General features: G+C 47.7%; 1 pseudogene; it reads left to right on the top strand.

The window, feature by feature from the left end:
- The first annotated feature begins 10,489 nt into the window (after nt 1-10,489).
- Nucleotides 10,490-17,009, top strand: LOC136469307 (F-box/LRR-repeat protein At3g03360-like; annotated as a pseudogene).
- The last annotated feature ends 2,283 nt before the right edge of the window (nt 17,010-19,292 follow it).

The raw sequence follows: 19,292 nt of genomic DNA, 5'->3' as shown, positions 1-19,292 counted from the left end.
ACCAAGGTTATATGAAGAACTAGTGGACTATGGGTCCAAATGGATTGAAGAATTACCGAAAGTAGTATAGGGGCTACGAACTCAAATAAGCAGAGCAACAGGCTACTCACCCTTCTTCCTAGTTTACGGGTCAGAGGCCGTACTGCCTGCCGACTTGATCTGGACATCACCAAAGATAGAACAATACGATGAAGGAGAAGCAGAACACACAAGAAGATTAGAACTCGACAGCTCAGAAGAAGTTAGAGTAAACGCTACCCTCCAATCAGCCAGATACCTACAAGGTTTAAGACGACACTACAACAAGAGTACCCATCCTCGATCACTACAAGTCGGAGACTTAGTGCTAAGAAGGATACAAAAGACTGACGGACGACATAAGCTACTCAGTCCATGGGAAGGTCCGTTCATTGTCACAAAAGTCACCGGACCAGGCACATACAAGTTAATAACCGAAGATGGAAAAGAAGTCAGCAATACATGGCACATCAGCCAGCTAAGAAGATTCTACGCGTAAAAACAACTCAAGAAAAAACAGATATGCAAGCCACAAGGGACCAACGTCCACAATCGACGAAGGACAATATTCTTCGACAACATATGTATTAGTTTATATTCATGATCAATAAAGATGATATTCATCCACAGCATGTCTTGTCATGACTTCCAACGAGTTGTTTTCATGAAACAAAAAGCAAAATGGCTGAAAACATGCCTGAGCATCCCGGCCGAGAGCAAAATAGCTGAAAACACGCTTGAGCCCGCCGATGAGGGTAGCTAAAAGCTAACACCCGAAACAAAAAGCAAAATGGCTGAAAACATGCCTGAGCATCCCGGCCGAGAGCAAAATAGCTGAAAACACGCTTGAGCCCGCCGATGAGGGTAGCTAAAAGCTAACACCCGAAACAAAAAGCAAAATGGCTGAAAACATGCCTGAGCATCCCGGCCGAGAGCAAAATAGCTGAAAACACGCTTGAGCCCGCCGATGAGGGTAGCTAAAAGCTAACACCCGAAACAAAAAGCAAAATGGCTGAAAACATGCCTGAGCATCCCGGCCGAGAGTAAAATAGCTGAAAACACGCTTGAGCCCGCCGATGAGGGTAGCTAAAAGCTAACACCTGAAACAAAGAGCAAACATCCAGATAGGAATACTTTTTCCTCAGAAAAGCACAAGCGCCACCCAAAAAAGCATTCAGATGCCGAAGTTTGTCAAGGCAACATTCTATGCCGAGTCGTTTTTACATAGCACGGATGAAAGGTTGTCAACACAAAGATTTACATCTAACAAGTCATAGCGTGGACAAAGCACTCGACGGATCACAAAAGAGGAAGAAAAGAAAAGTACTCGACAAATCAAGGGGTCTCGTCAGGATAACGCACAGAGTTGTTTGCGGAGCAGAGACAAAAACAGGACAAAGTACTCAGCGAGTCAAGTAACTTCGACCACACCCAGGCAAAGAATACATCAACGAAAATAAAGAATCTTCATTTAAAGAGGAGTGTAATATTACAAGGGGCTAGTCAATCGGATCAGGCATTGTCATCAGGAAGGGAAATGTCAATATTTAGACTGTCTACAACCCTACTGGCTAAACCTTTGACCTCAGGCTCCATCCTCTCAATGGCGTCAAGGTATTCTTGGCTTTCAGCTTCCTCTGCTATCTTGGACAGAGGCGCCTCTGGAGCAAGGACCCGGACCTGGGCCAGCACATTCTTGGTACATACTTGAGCACACTTCTTCGCGAACTCTTGGAAACAAGTTGGAATCCGGGGAATGAACTGCGCCCAAGATTGCCCGTCATCCGCTGGAGTCCGGAGAACATCGGCTACTGAACGAAAAGATTTCCACAAAACGTTCCAATTTTCAGTAGCCGTCGCCAGCTTCCCGGACAAGCCTTCAATAGTTTTTTGGGCCTGCACAAGATCTCTGTCAGCTCCGCGCCTAATTAGCTTAGCAAGGGCGAGTTCTTCCTCAGCATGAGTAATTACCTCCTCAGCCTTATTATGACTAGAGCGGACAAGAGCCTTCATTTCATCGATACTCTCCGAGAGCTTCTGCTCTCAACTCGGAGAACTAGACAAGACACCCAAGAACAAGTCAGCAAAAAAAGAAGTCAAAATACAAGAAGAAACAGGCAGAACCTGCGGCACCTTTGCATTCATTCTTTGCAGACTCCACCGCGGCATCTCTCTGCTTCTCTGTCTCCACTACCCGGGCACAAAGGGTCTTCTCCTCCTTTTGGTGCATTTGACGCTCTATCTCCAACTTTGCCTGGAGAAGGTCGAGATCGGCTTTTAGAGCGTCCACCTCAGAAGACAACTTTCTCTCATTTTCAGATGAGAAAAAGAAGCCAGAATGATCACGAGAGAAAGACTGAGCAAAAAGAGGCAAAGAGAAACAAGGCGTAAGGACAGAAGAAAAACAAGCACGCAAAAAAGGAGTGGCAGTAAAACCTACCTGGAGCTTTTCACCAAAAGAAGTCACGAGGGTCGACAAGCTCCCCCAAGCTGTGGTCAGCTCCGACAACCGATGGGTGGCATCGAACTATTGCACCACATCACCGGAAAAAGAGGGGCCGCTGGAAGCAAGAGAAGGGGAAGGAGAGGCCGGCTGGGGCGAAGAAGGAGCGACCAGCGCAACCTCCAGGGAAGCCGGAGCCAAACCCTCAGAAGAACCCGGCACGACGGCCACAGTCACCTCCGGAGCGGCCAAGTCCGCAACTTCGCCAGGCAGCTCCGAAGCCCCCGCAGCAACTTCGTCAACAGAATGTTGTGAGTCCTAAGGCTCGGAACTCGTTGGCATGGCGGGAGGCAGAGAAGAAGTCGATGAAGAAACGAGAGAAGACGAAACACTAAAAAGTGATAAAAGGAAGCACCGATAAGAACCAGAAGAAGGAAGATAGAAGCCAAAAAGATAAAAGCCAGAATTTACTCACCCGACCACTTTCTTCTTCGCGAAGCCAAAAGAAGGCCTCGCAGGGGGAACCACGACGGCGAAAACGTCCCCGCCACCCGGCGACGGGAGCGGGATAGCCGACAACGGAGCCGCGGAAGAAGCCAGGGCTGGAGCCGTGGAAGAACTCCACACTGGAGGAGCGGTAGAGCTCAGGACCGAGGCTACCAAAGAACTCGACACCGGAGCTTCAGGAGAAGTCGGCGCGGGAGCCTCGGAAGAACTCACACCCGACCTCCGATTACTTCAAAAAGTTCAAAACTAAAAGTCAAGACAAAGAAGAGAAATTCAATGCAACAGGAATATGAAAAACAACTCACCGCCGCATGATGAGGGGTACTTCATCATCCTCTTCTCCCTTAGCCAAGGAAACCAGAGCACCTGCTGAAAAAAGGATAAAAAGTACTCGGTTCAAGAGGGAAACAGGAAAATGAAGGAACAAAGAGTATTAAATGTGCTCACCTAAGAGCATGCTAGCAACAACTGGAGTACCTGAGGGAGTACTTGGTTTGCGAGGCTTCTTGGAGACAGGCAGGCCAGATGAAGACCCATCCGTTCGCCCCCTCTTCGGGACACTGCGAGGACCGTGAGGGACTAGACGAGGAACATATTCTTCATATACATCAACAAATCTGGAAGAAACCCCAGGAAGGGCGGTAGAGGTTTGGGACTTACTAATTGCAGAAGCTCCAGCAAGTTTATCCCCAGTCTCCGCCACGGCGGGGAGAACATCAAGAGGGATCGGGTCGACAAAGTTCCGCCCAAGCTCCTGCGAAAAAGGATAAAACACCGAGACAAAAAAAAGCTAAGCAAAAACGGATGCAGCAAGAGTACATAAAGTACTCAAACAAAAAGATAGACAACTCACAGCTGGGGGCGGGTTGTTGGCTGAGAACTCGGAGACAGCAGGAGGAATGACGCTCACTCCTTTCAACATCTTCTTGAGACGCTCGAGTACCTCCTCACCGGTCAGCTCAAGAGCTGGGACCATGCGTGAAGGATCCTCGGCCCCAGAATACTCGAAGCCAAGGTGCTCCTGCTCTTTCAAAGGTTGAACCCAGCGACGAAGAAAGCTCGAAACAATACCAAAGCCGGTCAAACCCTGCTGTTTTAGCATACTAATCCTATCAAGGAGTGGCTGGATCACTTGAATCTCAGCAGGTGACTCAAGTTTCTTGTCCCATCGGTCATTCACCACAAGACCAGATCCAGAGTGGACGACAAGGGAAGGGATCAAATTGGCAGCGTAAAACCACTCGGCACGCCAATCTTTTACAGAATCGACCAGGTCATAGTCAAAAAACTTAATCTTGAGACCCTGATGAAACTGAATCCCGCAACCGCCAAGAACGCTGGTTTCTTCACGGCGGGGTTGAGGTTTCAGACGAAAGAAAAAGCGAAAAAGAGATAGAGAAGGAGGGATTCCAAGGAAAGCTTCACAAAGATGAACGAAAACAGAAAGATGGAGAACGGCATTGGGGGTTAGATGGTTCAGACTAACCCCAAAATAACCAAGAAACTGATGAAGGAAGGTGGAAGCAGGAAGGCAAAGTCCGGCGCGGACAAAGGAAACAAAGAGGACAATCTCACCAGGACCCGGAGCTGGAACGCGATGCTCACCCAGAACTCTCCATTCAGCGATGACTTTGCTTTGGATCAAGCCGTCGCTAACGAGCTCGCGCAGCTGGTCTTCGCTTGTTGTTGGAGCCGACCAGACCTTCTGAGCAGCCCTCATGGCCACAAACTCCTGGTTTTCGATCAAAGAAAGGGATGACTCCTCGTCCATGAAGGTCGCCTAGGACTTGCTTGCGGTTTTCTTCTTTCCCATGAACTGGCGGAAGCAAAAAAGGCACTAAGGAAGATGAAGCTAGGATGATGGTGCTCGGGTGACGGCGACGATGACGGTGGCGGATTTCTGAAAGCTAGGGTTTAAAGGCAAGAGCTGGGCAGCAAGGGAAAGGAAGATAAAAGGTCTTTAAATAGATTTTTCAGTGACACAAATGGCCCACAAGGCCCGTTAAAACACAGTGTGAGAACGCAACGGTCCATTTACCGATGTAGCTAAAACGACGGAGGGCACAAATCCACACAACGGTACAAACCAACGGGCAGATTTCAGACTTATCCGTCCAACACCATGGCAGGGCTATCAGATCGCTACAAGAACAACTCGTCGAACCAAGAAGAAAGAAAGGGCTACCTCACAAGGAACAAAGGAACCCGGTTATTTAAGAAAGAACTCGGTAATCTTATGAACGAACAAGGATCACAGCAGAAAAGTAAAAGACAACTCAGAAGACAAGATTCGTTCCATTACAAGTGGCTTCAAAAATAGAAGATTACAAATCTTACAAGACCCAATGAACTCGGTACCACGAAAAGCAAAGTAGCAAAGAGGAACACGGACACGGCTAGGCTCTGGAACGACTACGTGTCCCAAATTGCTACTCGGAAGGACAAACCGCCATCAGCTACACTGTTTTCTTCAAAGGACGGACGCAGTGCATCCAAGGCGGAAATCGGCAGCACGGCAGGGCAACATGGAGCAGAGAAGGCCGGCGGGCATCTGTCTACCCAAGACCGATGTGATGCTGGATATGGTGTTGATCTACACCGGACAGTCTCAAGACAGGCGACGAGGATCAACCCAGAACTGCCAGATGAAGGAACGAAGCCCACATCACAAGACTTCCTCCAACTACCGCCACGTACATCCTGGCACAATGCTGTCGCAGGATTAGCCTACCTTTAATCCCTATCACAAGACTTCCTCCAACTACGACAAGACGCAAAGGAACTACAAAATATGCCCGGGGGCTGCTCTACTTCACAAACTACCATGTTCATGACCACGAAGGTTTAAACAGAATGTCCGATGGATGAAAACAAGCACTCCAGGACAGTATTTATAGACCAAAGGAGCGGCGCACATGGACTAGGAGTACCAACGAAATAAGCCTAACAAAGGGCATAGTAAAAAAAAACAGGACTCAATAATGGATGACTCAGGCGAGAGGGAACAGTACTCGAAGACAGGCATATTCGGAAGAATATACCAGCACAGTATAACCCGTGAACAAAAGGCATTTACACTCAACCACCACCATACAACTACCTCTGACAACAGCAGACTATCAAAGAATACGCCAAGACCTCGCATCCGAGTTCTTCCGGAACAAAACAGCAAGGAAATAAGCTCGGAGGCTGCATGCTGCGAAACTACTCGGATGATGGTTTAATCCAAGACTAAAGGGCTGCTTCGAAAAGATGCCACAAAACTACTCAAATGATGACATAACCCAACTCTCAGGAACTACTTCAGAACATAAATTTTCAAACAACATAAAGATTCAAGACCCTCCAACTTTTTGTTCCAAATAGCAAGAGGCTCGGGGGCTACACTCAGTGAGTGCACTTTTTCTTCGAAAAAGCGCACGTCACCAAAAGACTTCTTCAACGCGGACCACTTCAAGACATTACGACAAAAAGAACCCGGAACGAGCCATATTCGAGTTCTTTTTTATAAAACTTCAACGAACAAACAGAGCAACTTCAAGATAAGATCCTCTAGCTACTTGTTCCAAATAGCAAGAGGCTCGGGGGCTACAACCAGATGGACATACTTTTTCTTCAAAAAAGCACTCACCACTCGAAGGTCCCAAGAAGCGCTACAAGGTTTCACTCCAGAAAGCACTCGGATGACGTTTGTTACTACTCATCAAGACCTGAAAAAGCAAAACGAGACTTTCAGAGCTCAACCATGAAGTGCTCGGGGGCTTGTCGATACGGGACCCACAGGATACCCCACAAAGGAAAGAGAAGATCTAGTCTAACTAGGATTCTTCCCTTGTAATCCTAGTAGTAGTACTATTCAGTAATCCTACTAGTAACTCTCATTATAAACCGACTAGGACTCTGACCTCCTGACTATATAAAGGAGGGTAGGGCTCCTGGATGGGAGGACGACAATTGTACAACACAACACTTTACAATCAATCCAACGCAAAGGCTAACGCCGACTGGACGTAAGGTTATTACTCGATCAACGATCGAGGGCCTGAACCAGGATAAATCGACTGTCTCTTGCGTTAACCATCGAGTTCAGCATATGCCGAAGCCCGAACATACTGCCCCGGGTACCCCCGTGGCAGGCTATCGGTGGTAAAACATCGACAGCTATTCATCCCCCTAGCCATTTAGGACCTTTCACAGGTGTGGAGCACAGAGATGGTTGACGGACACGGAGAAGGTCAAGTAGAGACGTGCCGTACCGATGGACTGTGAGTGGTGAAGGATGGACGTGACACTTGGACCGAGGGACCAAGATGGCCAAAATATTGACCACGGGTGGCTGACACTTGGGGACATCGACGAGCAAGAGTACGTACGGAGGAGTAGACTGTGTTGACCAAGTCAAGACGATGGTTGACCAAGTCAAGTGGAGGCGTAAGAGGACTTAATGATCGGTCGATCAAGGACGACAGTGACACATGTCGAGATTATAGAGGAGTTGTAGCGGATATGCTTCTCTAGGCAGTTTGGTGGTTTGGCCCTTGAAACCACCTGCCGATGGTTTTTTGAGTTTGTGCCTCAAAGCCCGGTTGGAGTTCTAGCGGGAATGGGAGGAGGCACATGGCATCATCATGAACCTTACGTCGAGGCAAAGCAAAGTCGTGAAGAGCTCGTGGCCATCAGATGCTTGGATCTCAAGTTAGACCATTTTGCCCCTGAGTTAAGTGGTTCAGCCGAAATATCTAAGGGCATGTTAGAGGTTGTGTAATAATTCTATAAATAAGAGGATGACTCCTCCTAACCAGCCTATCTCATCTAGTGCTTTCATTTCAGTCTCTAGGTTTTTAGTCTTTAGTTTTCCAACGTCTGTATTGAGAGAGATCTCGCAGATGAGAGACTGATACCTCTTTCTGTGTGTAAGACAAGACCTAGTTGATCTTGGCAATAAAGCAATCATGTCCTCTGAATATCTTGTCCATGATCTTTCTTGAATCTCGTTTGTTTTGATTGGATTTGTTTTTTCTCCTCCCGGCTCCCCCTCTTTTGAGTGTTTGATGGATTTCGATTTCTTGTGGGTTTGAAGATGATTTGAGTGAATGGATTCGTGCTAGGACCTCTGAGAAACATTTTTACCAAGTGGTTTGGGTAGATTCCTCACGAGCACTTGGATCCATCACTTTTACGAAATATTGAGAAAACCCCAACTCTTTTGATGGATTTTCTATCTGCGTTGATTCCTTGACTTCTGGGTGATGATCTTTGAGAGAAAGCTTCTAAGAACCCAAGGGAACCTCTTTGCAAAATTTCAGATTTTATAGAGCTCGTTTGAATTTATTTTGAATTTTTCTTGGAGAGATTTCAGCTAAAATATGCAAAAACTAGCCCAGGCCGGGTTTTTTTAACATGCTCCGATTGAGCTCATTTTTTTTGTAGAGATCTTCTCCTTGGTGTTTTAAGGTCTTCCACCAAGTTTCAATCTATTCGAATTCGTTTGATTGGTTTTTGACGTTTCCTCCTCCGTGAGCTGAAATCTAAAAATCAGCTTGTGCCCGTTTTGGAAACTGGCCAAGGCCAGTTTTTCAACCTTCTCCAATTGAGCTGATTTTTGGTGAAGATGTTTGTTGCAGTGTTTTAAGCCTCTCCACAAAATTTCATATCTTTTGGTGCTCGTTTGGTCAGTGTTTTGTGTTTTGAGCACTTGGTTGGGCGGTGTTGGGACAACGGCCGAAATCGAAAGAAAATTGGATTAGGCTTCCATTCACCCTCTCTAGTCGTCTTGCTCGGTCCTTCGTATATACAAAATATAGTCAATATATGTCGTATACAAAATATGGTCAAGATAAATCGTATACAAAATATGGTCAAGATAAGTCGTATTGATTGAGAATCGTTCTGTCGATCAGCGTACACAACACATACACAGCACAAGGGGAATGGGAGCTCTTTCTTTATTTTTCTTGTGTAGTATATAGTGTACATCTATGATTACATGCCGGGGCCTCTCCCCATTCCTCTAATAGCCGAAGAGGCTGCCCGATAGGAGCTCCCTTTAACTTCTCCCATTGACTTTCCTCTTCACCCTCTTGTACGTGGCCACGTGGGTGAGAAAAAAATTCGTTGCATGCAGTGTACCCCGTGCCTCCCTGCATATATGTCATGAATGGTTGCCACATGTTCAGTCAATACGATCCAACGCTCGTAGTCTCCCACTGTCCAACTGCATTGATTTATGATTGATTTGACCCATATAGGCCTGTAAATTATAGTCTGATACGTGTTGTTAGATTATGAGGCGAGGACACGTGGCAACCATCTACGCCATGTTTGGAGGGAGGCATGATGCATTCTGTATGCACCGATTTTTTTTCCCGAGCAGACGGTCATTTTTTTTACCACATCATTCGTCCACAAGTAATTTTTCACAACAGTACTCTGTATTCATAATGATATCAAGTAATGTGACGGGCACGCCGCGTGCCTATAATACGTCGTGTTGTACCGAATTGAACTGATTTGCTTCTCTAAAATAAAACGGAGGAAACCTTTTACTCTAAAGAAATTCCTATCCAGTCACTGGAGACCTCATATTGGATAGACAAATGGGGTGGTTGCCATGTTTAAAGAATATATGTCGTGGTCCTCAAATTATGAAACCATTTATTTTGAAATGCAATAACAAGACAATGTTGAGGACCATATATTATTCTAAATTTGTTATTGGGTAGGTATGCTGACTTGCTGAGCGAGGATATTCACTATGGGAAACTGGGCTATGGAGAATCATGGAATGCGTCATATTCAGGGCAAAATCGATCCTCCCAAAAATCGCAAGTCTGAGTCTTGTCCCAAAGGGCAAAGGCAGTAACTGCTGCCGTGAACCACGAGCTGGAAGTCTGGCGTGCGAGTCTGAGGGGATCCGACATCGTGATTTGGGTGGCGTGGTAGGCGGCTACCGGCGGCCTTAGCAAGACACAATCTACCTGAGGTGTTGTGTGCCAGCCGCCGTACCTCCCTCTCCTCCGTGCCTTCCCTCTCGTACTTCGCCCGGCGCCGCCGGTGCGAGCTAGGATTTGAATCCAAACTGAGATCGAAGAGGAACCAAGAGTCTTGCCGGTGCGGCGCCGAACAGGGCCCGAGTGGTAGGAAGGGGCTTACTCAAGGCTCGGGTTCGCCGTTGGAGCCTCTGCCGGTTGTGCTGTAGGGACATGATGAGCCGCTGCAGCGCCAGCAGCCCCATGCTGGTTCGACAAGACGACGATATCTACCTCGCCGAGGGATCTCTATAGTTCCGTCAGATTTTAGGACTCCTCTTTCTCTATGTGCTAGCCGGCTGATCCACTTGTGGATGATTTCGGCTGATTTCGGATGAATCAATAGTGTGAGAGAGAATAAGCTGAAATAAGCTGAACGAAGCTAGAAGCAGTTCAGCCGAACGAAGCTAAAGTGGGCGAGGCTAGCACGTAGAGGAAGAGGAGTCCTAAAATCTGACGGAACTATAGAGATCCCTCAGCAAGGTAGATATCGTCGTCTTGTCGAACCAGCATGGGGCTGCTGGCGCTGCAGCGGCTCATCATGTCCCTACAGCACAACCGGCAGCGGCTCCAACGGTGAACCCGAGCCTTGACTAAGCCTCTTCCTACCACTCGGGCCTGTTCGGCTTGCTGAAATTTGACTGAAACTAGCTGAAAAATACTGTTCTGGGCTAAATTGTCTGAGATAAAAACACTGTTTCAGCTGAAAAAACAAGCCGAATAAACCGGTTTGTGGCATGTTAATATGTTATATCTCCTCTACCTTGTGTAGCTGTTTCTTTCAGTTCACAGCCAAAAAAAAAAAAAACTTTTCCCCCTGTTGTGCTCGCTAATTGATTCATTTTAAAAATATGTTTCTTACCTGTGGTATCCACTAATTGATTCATCTTCTTAAAAACACATGAGCCGGCGACCAAAACTTGGACTAGTCTGAGAGAATGATACGTGCCTTCGATTTTCTTTTAAGAGCGTCCGCAGTGTATAGATGCGGGGTTGGCTCTTCGGGTGGGTCCCACAGTGATGTGATGGCTTCTAGTATTTAGTTTCCAATGTGTAGAACCAGGTCTGAGTTTATAATTGGGCCCACTATTTATTACTGTCTGCCGATCCCCTCTCTTTTCTCAATCTAACTTCCGACGTGCGGGAGAGAGAAGAGAATAGGAGCGGGTTCGTTGGATAGGAGCGGCATCTTCATAGAATCAAGTACGTAGTGTATAGGACTTGGTCCTATGGTCGCATTTATTAGATCCAACCGGCTACAGAACGCCCACTGCGGACGCCCTAAGAAACAAAGGCGTGTGCTCACAGTTCGCTAGTGCTCTGCCTCCTTAGACGCCTGTGTTTGCACCGATTTTTTTTATTCATATTCAATTCTGGCATAGGCTAACCATCCTTGATGGTCTGCAGATGGATCGGTTGCTTCATCAACGAATAAAAGAAAGGGCTCACCCTGTCAACAAGCTTCCTGTTCACAAGATCGTAAACGATCGTGGATTATAAGCTAGAATAGTATTTTTCTCTTACATCAAACTAGCCAGCAGTAATAATTCATGATCGTTTCAGCCGAAACGAACATACTGATGCTCATGGTGATTCTCACGCCGCCAAAGAATGACGTGTTCAATCCCAACCCTTCCCGAGGTACTCTTGACATTTTTTTAGTGTTTGATTAGTTGCCGCTGCAGTTTGCCACGACGCGTTTTTGGCGCACCGCAGGTCTATTTGGTTGCCACCGCGGATCTAATGTGTGGCACTGTTTTTCTCCACCACAAGTTAGGTGCGCCGAGTGTGGTGCTATGTGGTGGGGACCATAATATCCCAATGCCAGCTCTAGACACACAGATTCTTTGCAGTATGTTATCTTAAGAGTTAAATGCATCAGAGGTCCATTAACTTATGAGGATGTTTCGGTTAGGTCCATCAACTTTTAAAATGGTTTTTTGGGTCCATAAACTTTGTATGTCGTATCACTTAGATACATATCCTGCAACGCGGGCTTCTCATGCTGACGTGGCCTGCTCACGTGTACTTCTGAAGCGTCTCTTTCCAATGCATTTTTTCAAACAGCTGTCCGCGCTCGTCTACGCACCCGGCGCCTTCTTCCGGTACCGCGTCACGCACCCGGCGCGCGGCGCGCCCTGGCTCTGGCTGGCCGCGCTCGTCTACGAGCTATGGCTCGCCCTCGCGTGGCTCGTCGCGCAGCTTCCGAAGCTGTCCCCGACCAACCGCGAGACGCACCTCGACAGGCTGGCATCAAGGTACGACGATGACAGGGACGGCGAGCCGTCGTCGCGGCTGGGCAGCGTGGACGTGCTCGTGACAGCGGCGGGCGCGGGTATGTCGTCGGAGCCTCCGCTGGCGACGGCGAACACGGTCCTGTCGGTGCTCGTGGCGGACTACCCGGCGCGGAGGCTGACCTGCTACGTCTCCGACGACGGCGCGGACATGATGCTGTTCGAGGCCGCCGGGTTCGCGCGGCGGTGGGTGCCGTTCTGCCGGCGTCACGCCGTGGAGCCGAGGGCGCCTGAGCTCTACTTTGCTCGCGGCGTCGACTACCTCAGGGACAGGGCCGCGCCGTCGTTCGTCAAGGAACGCCGCGCCATGAAGGTCATCGATCACTCATCACTCATAGGTCAGCAGAAGAGATTGACCCCAGGTGATCGTGAGTAATTGGCTGTGTTGCAGAGGGCGTACGAGGAGCTGAAGGTCAGGATGAACTACCTCGCCGCGAAGGCGAGGAAGGTGCCGGAGGACGGATGGGTCATGTCGGACGGCACGCCGTGGCCCGGGAACAACACGAGAGACCATCCTGCCATGATACAGGTCAAGGTCAGGATTAACTCTTATCTTAATATATTATCTATAAACAGAGAGCAGAGCTCCTAGTTCTGCAATTGTTCAGTCCAGCACTCTGCCCAACCCTCCTTAACTAGTACCTTGGCTTTGTTCAGCTCTGATGGTCTGTTCTATTTCTTAGGTATACTCACACACGGACATAAATATTGGGCTCTAAGCAAGCCCATGAGCTAATTACAATTTACAACATTAGGCAGCCCAACACTCCGCCATGTGTGAGCTCTCCACTCTGCAGATTCTTGGCATATGTGCAATGTGTACTGCAATATACCATGTGCACTCATGTGGAGGATTACCTAGGGTAGAATATTACCTCCACGTTCTGCTGTTTTCCTTTCTCTTATAACTTTATAAGTAACCATTTGGGTTTACAATCCCAATGTTTGACTTTTATCCCATGTGTGTGCATGCAGGACATTTTGCACCATATATATTCCGTGTTGCCACTGCGTGATGCTGCCCGTGCTGCTCAGCTCATCTCATGCCTTTCTACGTTTCTGGAGATGTCATCCCAATCTAACCTTTAACTGGCATATCCTTGGCTCAAATGCAAATGCATCTCAAGAGAATTTCAGCTGCATAATTGACAACATCCTGAGGAACTACTCAGGCATCAACATTAAGATACTCAAGCTTCGGTTATATGGCATTTATGGTGCCTACCAGTATCTGGACAGTTGGCTTCAGGTTGCTGTTAAACCTGGGATTGAAGAACTCACCGTTGAGCAATGTTATAGAGTTGACATGAAGCATAATGTCCCATGCACACTTTTAACTGATGGTGTCCAAAACTCAATCCGGTATCTTCAACTTTCCTGCTGCGCCTTCCATCCCACACCTGAAGTTGGCCCCTTCAGAAACCTAAAAAGTCTGCTCCTGCGTTCTGTGCATATTTTGGATAATGAGTTAGAGTGCTTTCTTTCCAACTCCCATGCTTTGGAGAAGTTAGACCTCAATGATTGCGAGAAGATAACGTGCCTGAAGATACCTTGCATCCTGCTGCAGCTCCATAGCCTGAAGGTTTCTTGTTGCCTGAAGCTGCGAGTGATAGAGAGCAAAGCTCCAAATCTCTCCTGTTTTATACTTGCGAACACAAGGTTGGTATGTGCCCTCGTGGTTCGGATTCGTGATTGTCAATGTGATTCGTGTCTTGGGTTGAGTTTGCGAACAAACCATGGCGTGAAGTTGAGTTGTACGACATGTCTCTTCTTGTGGTACGCAGATGTGGAGCTCAGAGGCGGTGGTCGATGGCGAGGTAAAGGTCAAGTAGGGACGTGTTGTGCCGATGGACCGGGAGCGGTGAAGGACGGACGTGAGGCTTGGACTGAGAGACCAGGAGGCCGGGTGACCACCCGCAGTGGCTGACATCTGGAGACATCGACAAGCGCAAGTGTATATGGATGAGTGACTGTGTTGACCGAGTCAAGATGCGGACGTGCAAGTCGAGCGGAGGCTCTGGATGACTTGGCGTCTGGGCGATCGAGGACGGAGGTGACACGCGTTGAGTGGCGGGGGTCGTGTATGGAGTACGCTACTTGCGGCGGTTTAGTGGGTTGAGCCTCATAACCACCAGGTGACGGTTTCGCGGGTTTGGCATTAAAACCCGGGTGGAGGTTCCGAGCAGGAACGGGGCGGCACGTGGCGGAATCACAGAGGTTGCGTCGAGGCGAAGCAAATCTGTGCAGGAAGCGTGACCGTCCGATCGACAAAAATCGGGTTGGATCATAATGCCCTCAGGCTAGGTGGTTCGCCCTAAAATATTTAGAGGCATTAGTGAAATTATGTAATAGACCTATAATAAGATAGGGTTACCTCCACTCAGTCTTACCTCTTGATTGCTTCTGATTTCCCCCTTCTAGGGTTTATTCTTGAGGTCCGCAGAAACAAATTCATCTGTGTAAACTAAGATCTTGTGTTGTGAATGGAGGCCTGAATCCTCCAGTTATCCTCTGGGATTCATAAACTGAAACTGTGATTTTCGTTCACTGTGTTCCTATTTTTCTCCTTTTTCGTCCTTGGCTACGACCTCTGAATTTCGTAGAGTTTGGGTTACTCCCAGACAATGATTTCTTGGGAATAGGTTCGTGCCTTGTTGAATTTCATTTGTGTAAATTTTGGGAACTTTTCGTGGCGTTTTGGATCGGATTTTGTTTCTTTCTGAGAACGCCTTTTTTCTGTTCGTGCTAGATGTCGAGCTCTGTTCTTCGTTGATCGGCTTTCTGCTTAACCGGTGATCACCTGCTGCTGCACTAGTTGTCAGGATGGTGGTCCCCTGTGGCTTTGCGTGTGATGTGCAGCACCATCACCTGCATGTTTCTCTGTTTGCCTGATCGATCTCTCCATCTCTCTGTTCATTCGTTTTCTGCTGCGTTCGTTCTTGAGGGCCAAATTTTTCAAGATTTCCCGTCACATCGAATCTTTAGACGCATGCATAAAATATTAAATATAAATAAAAAATAAAACTAATTACACAGTTTAGACGAAATCTACGAGATAAATCTTTTAAGCCTAATTAGACTATGATTAGACACTAATTATTAAATAACAACGAAAATGCTACAGTAGCGTTTTGCCAAAAATTTTGACATCCAAACTGGCCCTGAGTCGCAGAGCTCTGGATGGAGAAACGGTCAGGCCTCCTGCTCCCGTTTCAGGAACGCAGCGCAGCGACAAGCCGCACCGAGCAGGTACAGGTCCCGTGCGCCTCCAGGCTCCAGCGCTGAGCGCTCTTGCTCACGGTGAGCAGCCCCACCGCCGGCGTTCTCTTTTTCTCACGTTTCTGTTTCGGTTGGGCACCGGAGGGTGCGGTGTACACCGTCGGGTCTCCGGGCGGTGCACCGTCCGCTGGAGGCGGTGGCGTGTCCGGTGCCAGCTTCCGTATCTCTATTTTCTGTGAGAATTGCCGGTTCCAGCTGCTCGATTTTCCGGCCTGAGTTTCCAGCCCTAGTGTTTTGCCTGCGGTTTGCGCGTTTGGTCTCCAAATCGAGTTCCGATTTTTGCGTTAGCTTTCTACCGTTCCGAGGCATCTGTCTAATTACTATTGTTCCCGTTGGCTTGGGTATTTTAGATTTGGAAACCCATTTTTTCTCAATAGGAGTTGGGCATCCTATTTTCCGTTCCTCAATTCGGTGTGTACTCGCTCGGATTGCTTTGTGATGTCCTGCTGTGTTCCTAAAAAAATATCCACTTGCTCTTTTGGGTCGTGGACATCGCGATATTTGCTTCGCGTGTTTGGCGGCGATTTTGGGACAACAGCCTAAAATTTCACGAGAAAATTTACGGCTCCCATTCAACCCCCTCTAATCGTCATTTTCGGTCCTTCAATACTTAAAGGACGGAGTGTAAAAGTCTCACTTGGAGAAACACTGCAAGTGCATGGGCCGTTCCAACCTCGTCTGTTACGCCCGTGTTAAATTGTCATCCGGTATGCCAAACCTCAAGACTCTTTCCATCAGCTCACATTATGAGGTGGCCCCGTTTGGCTGGCAGAATTTTTGCTGAAACTGGCTGAAAACACTGTTCTGGCTGAATTGTTGTGAGAGAGAAACTGGCTGAAAAACACTGTTCTGACTGAATTGTTGTGAGAGAAAAACACTGTTCCGCTGAAAAAAGAAGCCGAACAAACCAAATATGGGGTAAGCCGAACAGGGCAACGGATTTCCTAAAACATTAGTTTTTGGAGACTAGGGGATGTATATAATATTACTATAGTCATACATTTTTTTTTTGTATATCTAATCTGAAACATCTTTTCCTCGCAGAGGGTTAATACACCAATGCTTCGTACCAAATTCCTATTCCTCAAGCGGCTGTCTATTTATCTGAGATTGACCTCTTGCCCATCCTATGACTATTTTTCTCTGGTTTCTTTCCTTGACGCTTCTCCCTCCTTGGAGACTTGGTTGTTGGATGTAAGACGTTGTTCATTCCATCCTTCAAAATATTTAGTAACTGCTGGATCCATTTTCACTCTATTTTATTTATGATGTCTTTTCCACCCCACACAGCTAGCTGAGGAAATTATGCAGCATGAATCAATTTTTGGAAGAGGCTTCTCGCAGTTGAGGCAGATGCCTGAACAGCACCATGGCCGCCTTAAGACTGTGAGGTTCAAAGGCTTCAACTCAGCCAAGAGCTTGGTTGAGCTAACATGTTAGGCCTTGTTTAGTTGGATGAAGTTTGAGATTTTGGCTACTGTAGCACTTTCGTTTTTATTTGGCAATTAGTATTCAATCATGGACTAATTAGGCTCAAAACGTTCGTCTCGCGATTTCCAACCAAACTGTGTAATTAGTTTTTTTTCGTCTACATTTAATGCTCCATGCACGTATCACAAGATTCGATGTAATGGCTACTGTAGCACTTTTTGAAAAAACTTTTTAGAACTAAACAAGGCCTTATATTGTCAGGAAAGCGAAGTCACTTGGCCGGCTCACACCGGATACCACTTATGGTGATCCTAAGTGTGATATAGCACAATGTCGAGTGGCAGGTGCACTCCCATGAGTACAGATTTTCTCATCGAAGCGCGTAGAGGGGTTGCGGCAATTAGAACATACATTGAAGATAAAGTCCCGTCTACTGATAGGCTGACGGTGGTTGAGCACTGTACTCGGTGCCATGCTGACAACTTATCTGAATAGGTCAGATTAGATTTGGCTGAAGCTTGCTTTTTTTTTTCTTGGATTGGGTTGCAAGGACTGTTCAATGTTTATCACAGAATCAGAGCAGGTGTGTAATATTTGTAGGCATGGATAGACCATGCTTTGTATCTTGTCTTACTGGACCCGCACCCCTTCAATTCAGATCAGTGTCGCTTTTCTTTGGTATATCTATCACATACGTGGATTTTTGGTTGTGGATGGAAATGAGCTGGATTCGTTTGTGGTGATGTACGTTCTCAATCTCTCTTTTTCTTTTTGAAAACGGCAGCTAGCCCGGGCGTCCGCATGTCTGCGTCCGTCCAGACACCCGCGGCTGCTCCGTCCTGTCCGCTTTAGATTCGCTGCCCACGCTGTTCGGTTGACTCGCCCCCATCTCTTCCCCACCGGCGCGGCGCCCGTCTTTCTAGTCCGCCCGGAAGACTCGCCCCGCCTCTTCCACAACAGCACCGTGCGGCCTGTGCCTCCTCCCCACACTGCCGCTGACGACCTGCGCCTCTTCCACGCGTCGGTGGCCGCGGCTTGGCCCTGCCCGCCCTCATGGGCACCAACACCGGCGGTCTGCGCTTGCAACATGAAACACTCGAATGCAACATACATTTAAAACAGATAAAACATTTGGGACATACGCTTTGCAACATGTGTGTGAAACATATGCAACATCTAGATAAAACAATTGCAACATGAAAAAACATTTACTGCAACATAAGACTGAAACAACTGAAATATTTGAAACATGCTGTTGCAACATATGTGTGAAAACATATGCATCATCTAGATAAAAAACGATTGCAACATACGTATGGAAACAGATGAAATATTTTGAACAAACGCTTGCAACATGCTTCTGAAATACTTGCAACATATGCAACATTCCCTAATCTACTTTTGCAACATCCATAAGAAACAATTGCAACATACCTTTGAAACCACTGAAACACCAAAAACATACATTTACAACATAGGGGAGGGGAAGCCTGGGCTGATCGATTCCAACCATTGGGGTCGGAGCCGGCGGCGAGCAGCGGCGCACGAGCACCCGCCACTAGCGCCACCAGTACCGGGCTTGCCTCTGCGACGTAGGGTATGGGGGCGAGGAGCTGAGCGCCATGGCTGCCGGGGTAGGGGGAGCTCTGTCACCGGGGTGAGAGAGGGCGCCGCCGGGGGTGGGGAGGGCGCCGCGCCGGGGAAGAGGAGAGTCGCCTACTCCCTTGCAACACGGTCGCGCCACCTCCATGGATCTTGCCGGAGGCAAGTGCATCTCGCTCCTGCTCCATGGATCTCGCCAGGGGCAGGGGAGAGGGCCGCGATCTACGGGCGTTGGGGGGGGGGTTCCTGGTGGGAAAGGACGCCTGGCGTTGTTGCGCTGCGGCAGGGGATGAGGAGCGCGGAAGGGGTAAGGGCGGGAGCGGAGCGACGCGTGCGGGGGTTGATTTTGTTTTTTTAGGCGAGCAGCGCATGCGGTAGTGAGTGGAGCAAGGCGTCCGGCCTTCCGGACGTCTTAATGGTAGCATTACCGTAAGCGAGAAAAGAACTAGAAATACTCTTATACATGTTTCTCTATTATCTACACATGCCATTATTAAACAGCTATCCTCCACAGCCCGTTAGGTAAAAGCTAATAAAAATACACATATACCGTATTTCTCTACTCATGCATGCCATTATTAGAGTAAGTCAAGCCAGCCATCTCATGCACTTAAGTATTTAAAGTTGACTTAGAAAATATTCATAGTTGCAATTTATTTATTTATTTTGTGTCAAACATAGTCGAAAATG

This window comes from Miscanthus floridulus, chromosome 8 (genome assembly GCF_019320115.1).
Source record: "Miscanthus floridulus cultivar M001 chromosome 8, ASM1932011v1, whole genome shotgun sequence".
Taxonomy (NCBI): domain Eukaryota; kingdom Viridiplantae; phylum Streptophyta; class Magnoliopsida; order Poales; family Poaceae; genus Miscanthus; species Miscanthus floridulus.
The sequence above is the reverse complement of the archived record's forward strand: the minus strand, read 5'-3'. Positions and strand labels throughout refer to the sequence as shown.